Raw genomic sequence first — 9722 nt, forward strand, 5'->3', positions numbered from 1 at the left:
TCAGTAGCACAGAATCACAGAATCACAGAATCACAGAATTTTCTAGGTTGGAAGAGACCTCAAGGTCATCGAGTCCAACCTCCAACCTAACGCTAACAGCCCTCCACTAAACCATATCCCTAAGCTCTACATCTAAGCGTCTTTTGAAGACTTCCAGGGATGGTGACTCCACCACTTCCCTGGGCAGCCTGTTCCAATGCCTCACAACCCTTTCTGTAAAGAAGTTCTTCCTAACATCTAACCTAAAACTCCCCTGGCTCAACTTAAGCCCATTCCCCCTCGTCCTGTCACCAGGCACGTGGGAGAACAGGCCAACCCCCACCTCTCTACAGCCTCCTTTAAGGTATCTGTAAAGAGCAATAAGGTCGCCCCTGAGCCTCCTCTTCTCCAGGCTGAACAAGCCCAGCTCCCTCAGCCGCTCCTCGTAGGACTTGTTCTCCAGGCCCCTCACCAGCTTCGTCGCCCTTCTCTGCACCCGCTCAAGCACCTCGATGTCCTTCTTGTAGCGAGGGGCCCAAAACTGAATCCACATTTTTGAAAGACTGTTTGGACCCAAGGAAGATCTTGAAGTCCAGAAATGACTGAAAGTCTCTGACCACATACTAAAAAAATTCAGCTGATGCCAACTTGCATAGCTCCATGGAAACTGATCATCTGCCACATGAAGAAACAACCCATGAGCTACAGGACACAAACATTGTTCCTGTAGCAGATGAGGCAGAAAAAGTGTACTAGTTTTTTAATAATAATAATAATAATAATAATAGTAATACCTAAGAAAAAAAATATTTTCCTGTCTTTCTTAGATTTGTCCATTGTTTAGATATTACACAACTAGAAAGTGCTGGTTCTCATGAAGTATTTAAACATAGGAATTGTGACATTTCTGGCTAAACAATTATTAACTGTGTGATTTTTGGAGGTCAGCTAGACATTGCGTAGTCACAGAATCATTCTAAATAAAATACCAAAACTAGCCAAGTGAAAGTTCACTAGCTTCACACGGCTGGACTGATAAATCCCAAAGATTTCCTGGGAATGAATTGTGAATATCAAAGTCATGTGTTGGGGAACATTTTTTTAATCAGTCATACCATTTAAAAAACTCCTAAACCAGAACAATACAGTGCCCCTCAGGAAAAGAAATGATCAAAAGAACAAACCCCTCTGGCAGGTATAAATCACCCCACTTAATGCATTACTGGAGGGTTCTTATATTCAGGTGATGAGGGCAGCTTAAAAATACAGTTTGACCATATGGTACAATGTCTTATAATTTGGATGCTAAGATGCTAGGTTCATTTCTTTGGCTGCAGATCCCAAATTCAGCTTGTTCCCACTTCCACCAAGTTCAAATGACCTTTTGTTGTAAGTTAAATTGCTTTGGTAATGAACTGCCACTTTCTGTCTCTGTTCTTTCTTACTGAAATTTGGATCTGTATCATCTATTTCCATGCTACATTCCTATTTATCAAGTGCTCTCTTACCCTACTGCTTTTCCCACTTGAAGTGATCAGTTCTGAACTTGGAAATGCCATTTGTTACAGCATACTGGTGAAACCATGCTCCTTTAAGAAACAGGTACAGATGGCAAGTCCATCAGCTAAGTTCAAACCAGAGGTCAAGAGAGGAAAAGGAAATTACCGCTAGCACTCATCTCGGACTCTGCCCTCTTCCACTGTCTTCTCTGGCTGCTGGTAAATTTAGCTCATCGTTTCCCCAACCAGCACCCAGCTTAGCCAATAACAGTGGGAAATCAATATATCCACCACATTTGACCTCATAACCTTTAAACCAGTTTCTTACAAATCACTCAGGGTAAACAGTTGTGATCACAGAGTTAGTAGGAAGGTCAACTAATCTAAAGGTGGAATCAGCTATACCTAAACCATTCCTGACAGATGTTTGTCTAATGTTTTCTTAAAAATGTCCAGCAAATGAGACCCGTTACCTCCGCTCAGAAATCTCTTCCACTGTATTTTCTGTCCTTACTGATAGGAAATATTATCTCATGTCTAACCTAAATCTTATTGGTTGCATTTTAGCGTGGTATTCCTTGCTATAAAGATTAATGGATTGATGCCCTAAATAATGCCTGGAAAACATTTTGGAAATCTTTGCAGCAGCCTTTTACATATTTGAAGACTTACATCTACCCCTCAGCTTTCTATTCCTTGTACACCACCATTCCAATCCTTCTTTAAAACCACATTTTCTTGGTTTCTGATCAATCTGTTTGCTCTACTTTGCCTTCCCCTTCTGTTGGTCCACAAATTTCTGGAAATATGGTGCCTCTAATTGGATGCAGTAATGCTCCAGCTGAGGCCAGTATTCAGCAGAGCAGCTGGTTTACATATAATACTCATGTTTATACATCCTGATACAGTGTTTGCTTTTTTAAAAATATTTTTGGCAGAAGTTTAACATTGAGAATACATGCTCAGTTTGGGGTCCATTCTAGTTCCTAGGCACTTTTCTGCAGAACTGCCTGCCAGGTGGAGATCTACCTTAATGAAACTTCACAAATCCAGGGGAGCCTTCTATGCTAGAGCACTGGTGCAGGGAAATGCTGGGCTAGTTTGAAAATTCATGTCACTTGTTAACTAACAGCTTATTATCTTCAGGGTGCTTACATGCAACGTGCTTATTTGTTCCAGTGTTTCTCTGGGCACTTTAGTTATGCCAGCTCTTCAGTAACTCTCTCTCCAAGCAAAAAGAAGACAGAATTAGCTTCTTTGCCAGCCTTAGGCAATGACTGATGTGTGCTTTATGTGATCATATCACTTTAGGAAAAGAAAAAAGTAACTGTCTAATGAATAGAAGGTGATTACGTCTCATAACTAAAGACAGAGAAATATATTTTCTAAAGAGATCTAGGTGGCCTAGGATCTACTACCTAGCTACTATTTAGGTCCTACTAATTACGTTTCACAGGGCCTAGCAGTAAGTCCTTGTTCCAGTAACCCCACTGATTTAAACCAGTTGTGAGGTAGAACTGGAGGAAGAGGCCCAGAGACGTTTTATGTGCAAATAATACAGTCTGCAGTGGTAGTCGTCCCCGTCTCCCAACCCTCCCCCTCCTCCCCCCCCCCAAAAAAAAGGCAAATTTATCCAGAGATGTTCCCAAACAGAAACATATTTTGAGACTGTTTCTGATGAATCAAGGGAGTTTTAAGTTTCAGATGTCCAAAAGAATGCTGTTTGATTGCTTTTATTGTTTAGACTGTTACCTTGCAGCAGCAGTGGAGTACAGGGAAACATAACAAACGCCATGCACAGCACGCAGACCACAGAAAACAAAGTAAAACAGTTTCACAGCTCAGCTAAGAAGCACCTGCAGTTCCAGAGCACTCTGCCTTCAAAAGCTTTTCTATTTCATATTCTGGGTACTTGGACCCATGCTTATCCTGCTCAGCTTTTAGTCATTTAAATTGATATATTCAAACCAGGCACCTTCTTCTGGGGTCAATGACAATAGGGCAAAATAATTATTCAAAGTCCTAAATATCTGAATCATTCCATGGAACATGATTAATTTCTATGCAGCTAATTTAAAAATTAGCAGTCTTTGTGCCCTAAATCCCACTGGTCTGATAATACTGGTTTTAGATAAGTCAGTAAACACCAATAAATAAAATTTGGAAAAAATCTTGCTGTGGATGAAAAAAAAAAAAAAAAAAAAAAAAAAACACAAAGGATGATGTTGTTTTTATTTCCTCCCCTCAAATTTGACTCTATCAGCTAAATTTCTGTCTCCATCTGTGTGCTTCAAAGCAGAAAAGAATATTTTATCAACTACCTCCGTGGTTTTAATAGTCACTGTGTTCCCTATGTGATACACAGCTACTGACCTGTGACCCTGAGCCATGCCAGTACAGCTGGATGCTTATAGGTCTGGTGCTACAGAGAATAACAAAGTTAAGGAATTCTGTCCCAAGTCATCCTCCATCCAAATGTTTCTGTCCCACCTGGTCAACAATATTATGACAACATGATGTTTGGGGAGACTAAAAAGCGGTAATCAAATTACTCTTATCAGAGGGGCAGTGGTTTTAACCATCTGGCTTGAACAAGAAAGGGAAGGGAAGGGAAGGGAAGGGAAGGGAAGGGAAGGGAAGGGAAGGGAAGGGAAGGGAAGGGAAGGGAAGGGAAGGGAAGGGAAGGGAAGGGAAGGGAAGGGAAGGGAAGGGAAGGGAAGGGAAGGGAAGGGAAGGGAAGGGAAGGGAAGGGAAGGGAAGGGAAGGGAAGGGAAGGGAAGGGAAGGGAAGGGAAGGGAAGGGAAGGGAAGGGAAGGGAAGGGAAGGGAAGGGAAGGGAAGGGAAGGGAAGTACTTTTTACAAATATAATCAAAATAAAAGCTTTACTTTGCACATGGAAATCATGTTGAACTACCAAAGTACTTTTAAAGGATTAAAATGATTAAGCAGATTGTATTAGATTTCCAATTTTCTCATCAGGTCACACAGGATTTACAGGTTGGTATTTCACCAAGAATTGAAGTCAGGAAGGTTTCACTGTTGTAAGGATTGAAAAAGCAGACTGAAGTGCTACTTTTGAATGCTTCTGATTATTTTATATTCTTTTTCTGTATTTTTAATTAGTTTTGATTGTGTTTGTTTGTTTGTTTGTTTGTTTTTCTGATGCCATCCTATTTTTACAGAACTTGTTTCCATTATTTTAACATACGCATCCATCATTTGAATGGCTATAAATATCCCCACCCTCCACCCCTAATTTTGAAGGTACCATTAACTCATGTATGTGGCTTAACTTCTACTTGTTGAGGTAGTTCCACCTCTGTGCTTAACACGTAGTGAGTTCTTAGAATAGGCTATTGAAGTATTCTTCAATAGTGGTATTGGTAGTGGAATTTTCTACCACTAATTCAAGGATGAGCATAGTCAGCACAGTACTGACTGATTTTGAGAATTACCTTTCCCAGATATTTTTCCCAGTAAAATGTATCATACTCTAAAGTCTTGTGCAGCCAATGGAAATGGAAATGTTTGCATTTTTGCTTGGCTTCCTTTCAGGGAAGGGCAATTATGAGTAAATTACCCATATTCACCAGAGTATTGGAGAGGATCTAAACTTACAAACCCACAAATATGGGGATACTTCTAAATAAATTCAACCTTCCTGAAAATGTCACTCAGAAATTTGAACAAGCCTTTTTGACTTAAAGTGTGAAAATCCAACCACCAAACATTCAGCACAGTAAACTTAGTTTTCATTCATATAATAGCAAACAAAGCGTGTATTGTAATGACATTTGATCCCATAATCCACACCAGAGCTCAGAGGTGAGCTAGCAATTTGCAGAGCTTTTTCTCTGAGCTTTGCTGGCACTTTTCTGCAATTCGAGTACACACTGTTCTAGTGACTGGTCCAAATTACAGATATGGTAGAAAGCAAGAGAAACAAAGAGGAACTCTGGAGCTTACAAAGCACACTGACTTTTAAAACTTCAGTCATCCTCACTTTTCACCAGTTTTGTTAATTTCTTATTTTCTTATAAGGAAAAATTCTCCTCTTATTTTTACAATTGTCATTGGATTCAGCATAGCATTATGCCTGCCAACAACACAATAAAAGTGGAACAGTGAAGAAAAAGCATCTTTTTTACATACCTAGTTATTTAATTTCATAATAAGCAGTTTATTTTCTTTTATCAAAATTTCCAGTTTCCAAAATCTCAGCATCTTCATTATTACACAAGATAAACCAAAATCTTAAATTATCAAGGTTTACTTATGAGCTACTGTGCAAATCAAATTTTGAATATTTCATTGTGGTATTCATTAAAAACTTCAGTAATATTTGATTTTCATATTTTCTTGGCAGTAAGCTGATTGCAATGAGAAAGTATCTCATATGGGAACTTTGATTATTATTGAGGGCATTTTTGTTCTGCTTCATTTCTTGGCTGTATTAACAAAGAAATCCCTAAAAAGTGAATTCAGATTTAGAACAAGAAGAATGTAGTGTCAAAAATATGCTAAATGCCAAAGGGAAAGCATGATCACTCAGAGGGGATTAGGAAAACTGCTTACTTGGATTACCCAGCACTACTGAAAATAAAAATAAAGGCCACTGGGAATAAGGAGGGAGAGTTATAAAAACATAAACAATAACAAAATCATCCCGATTAGTTAACAATGGGCCTGAAACAGAAAGGAGGAAATCCTATTAGACATTTTCTTTGTATAAGACGTTCGGTTTCTGATATTTGGAAAATTAAATTACAAGTCTTTCATATTTCTCTGAGTTTTGGAGTAAGCTCCTAAAGAATTGTGGAGGTTGCATATATATAAAGATCAAGCCAGAGCTACCTGCTGACCAAGCTAAACTGAGCCAGGGCAGTGCAGCACATGAGAATGCAAATTTCTGCTCAGTCACAGGGTTCCCACATAAAGCAAGTCATTTGTTTTGGTCTCAAGCCCTCATTAGTGGAATGAGTAACAACATTTCTTGCTTACCCTATGATGTGCATGAATCCTGTAAAACTTTTCCTTACCAAGGGAAAAAAGTAGCCCCCCTCCCCCCCCTCCACATGCTCCCACTATCTGGGAGGCTTAGGAATACATCTAAAATGACATTACAATATTTTTAGTTGGGATAGACAAAGATTTACAAAGGAATTCCAACCATCCATTCTATATACTGCTGTGACGTTCATACCTATTTGGAAACAGAATCAGGAAGAATATTCGGCACCTTGTTTCCTGCAAAAATTAAGCTGCTGTGGTCTGTGCCATTTATGCCTGTGCATTTTTTTCCATGCTGTCCCATCTTCTATTCTCTGTGTTAGCCACAAATCAGATATACATGGAGGCTGTCCTCAGAACGTATCAGTTTTAGAGTAAACTGTTCATCATCCTCTTCATAGTCTCACCATTCCTTCAATATCCTTTTTCCAGCTGCAAAATTTTATATGTATATATATTTGATACATACCAGGAATATTTATAGTAAAGTCTCATCTCCCAAATGGAACACAAGGGAGGGCATACTGAGAAGTTGATGTTATTGAGACTACAAGGGCATTGTGACTTTTTTTACTATCACATTTTTTGCAATACCTTGTTTGCTCTTTTCACTGTAGTGAAAAGAGATAAAGACTGAGATAAGAATTTCATTGAGACAACTTCAGCAATGCCAAGGTTTACTTTCCTGAATGCCAGCACTGAATTTAAAATTGACAGAATTCATAAAGACTGTTCCATGTCAGCATATAGGAACAGTTAAATTGGCACTGTGCCATCCTTTTGCTTTTTAGTCTGCCATCCACATGCTTTTTACAAGTTGTATCTAATCTTGTTCAGTCTAAATACTACTAGTCTAATCTAGTTTGTCATATTTGCCATTTCTATAATGATGTCTTTTTTCTTGATCATTAATAAATAAAAAGTAAGAAGAAAACTGATAGCTGTAGGAGAAAGCTGATCCTACTGGGAGCTTTGAAAATCAAATAAGAGTGTTGTCAGGTATCCCTGGGAACAAGGACTCCCCCAGAAAGCTGTCCTAACCACTAACCAAAAGACAGGAGAGCTTATTTCTCCTAGCACTGAGCACGAGCATGAGCATGGTGACAACCCTTAACCTAAATGAGGGTAAAACTATTATCCTTGTCCTAAATAAAGCACCTTTGACAAATGACACAGAAATTCCTGTGATGTAAATCTGCTATCATCCTGCAGCAGCTGCAAAATGTATTGGAAAAGGTGGTTACTCTCTCCTGTCCTGACTGAAAATATACACCAGAAAAGCAATCAGCTCCACACTGTTAGGGCTCAGAAATAAGAAAAACAAATTACACGGAGCTGGGTTTCTTGGGTGATGGTTCCCCAGTTAACTATAACCTCTTACGGGCAGTTTTGGTCTGAAACAGCAGTGAATCCCCAAGAAGCACACAATCTACTTTGCCCTTTCAGCCTGGATGAAGGAGTGTCTGCTCAGACATGTCAGCATGACATGGAACAACTCACCCTCTAGTGGGAAAACTGTAAAGAAAAAAAACATTCCCCCAAATCTTTTCAGGGAATGTTTTATATCTGAGCTTCCACTTTTGCCTACCAATCTTGTAGCTTGTCTCAGGATGAGTCTAAGATCTAGCTTTGTAAACAGTGTTGGGCTGCCTCAGAAATGTTTTCTAAGAGAAATTTCTGCACCAGATACAACAGAACAATCAGCTAAATCATTTATGAGCACTCCAGGCAGAAGCAAAATAAGCCCTCTATTCTTCTCCTCTATCCTCTATTCCTATAAGGATATAGGACACTTTCCAGACAACACCACTTGCCACTGAGAAAGAGGGAAGAATAGCAGGAAACACATTTCTATCCAATGTGGCAACCCAGGCAACCTCATGGCAGCCACATTACCTAAGTCTGAGGTGGCTAAAGAGACACACATTTCAGGATTAAAAAACAATAGAAAAGTATTAGAAGCCTGGGGATAAGGGGAATGTGAGAATCGACAGAGTTCAACAAAGCTGACAGTCACTCATAGAGCCTTGTCTCTGTTGCCTTGGGTCCACCAAATGCATGTCCCCAAGACATTAATTTTGAGATGCTGTAGGATCTCAAATCTTGGTGCAAATGCAAGAGTATTTATTTCTCTTGAGATAGCCTACACACACTAGGTAAATTTTTTTTTTTGTTTGCAATATTTTTCCTTTCCCATGGTATCAGAGTTTGTTTGCCCTTTGAGGACTTAATGGATGAACACTGTATGGAAAGGTCCCACAAATATTAGGCTTTGATTCTGCTGAGACCATCCCCAGTAGAGTTAGTTTCAACAGTTTCCTGCTGCACATTGAAATATGAAAAATGTGAAGTGATGAAAGATAATCTTGTGAAATGTTGCATCCCTTCCCTTCCCTTCCCTTCCCTTCCCTTCCCTTCCCTTCCCTTCCCTTCCCTTCCCTTCCCTTCCCTTCCCTTCCCTTCCCTTCCCTTCCCTTCCCTTCCCTTCCCTTCCCTTCCCTTCCCTTCCCTTCCCTTCCCTTCCCTTCCCTTCCCTTCCCTTCCCTTCCCTTCCCTTCCCTTCCCTTCCCTTCCCTTCCCATCAGAAAATATCTTCAAGTAGCAGTCCAAATCCCAGTGATTATACCTGAAACCTGCATAGCACCTTAATTACATCCCAGATTCCTATTTCCTCCAGGGTAATCTGCACTTCCAGAGTTCCCTGAGAAGCCCTTTTTCTAAGGAGGGAGTGTTACCCCAGCTGCCTCATCCTTCCTCGGTCTGGACCATCGTGAGCTGGGCTGGGTGCAAATGCCACAAGTGGGAGAAAGTAATATACACAGGCAACACATACTTTGGTGTGCTGGGGGCCACCAAAGTCAACATGGAAAGGGAGAGTGATGAGTTGCCTGTGGGGTTTCTATATCTAGAAAGCAGCAATGACTTGCTAGAATAACTCCAGATGCCTTGAGCTGATTCAAGGTGTGTGTTTCTAAGCTAAATTAAATGGCCTGAGACATCTCTGAGTTCAGGGTACTTTTTCCCTTGGCCTTATGCCTGGATGGCAACTGCAGGGCACGGGATAGGGAAATACACAGGTTAAAATACATTATTTACACCTAACAGGTTTTCTTGTATTTGTTGTTGTTGTGTTTTGTTGTTTTTGTCTGTTTCTTGTTGTTTGTTTGTTCGTTCTTCAAATAAATCTAACACCTCTTTTCAAGCATGACTGTAGTCATAGAAAATGGTTGCTGA

This window comes from Aythya ferina (genome assembly GCF_964211825.1).
Source record: "Aythya ferina genome assembly, chromosome: 3".
Lineage (NCBI taxonomy): Eukaryota > Metazoa > Chordata > Aves > Anseriformes > Anatidae > Aythya > Aythya ferina.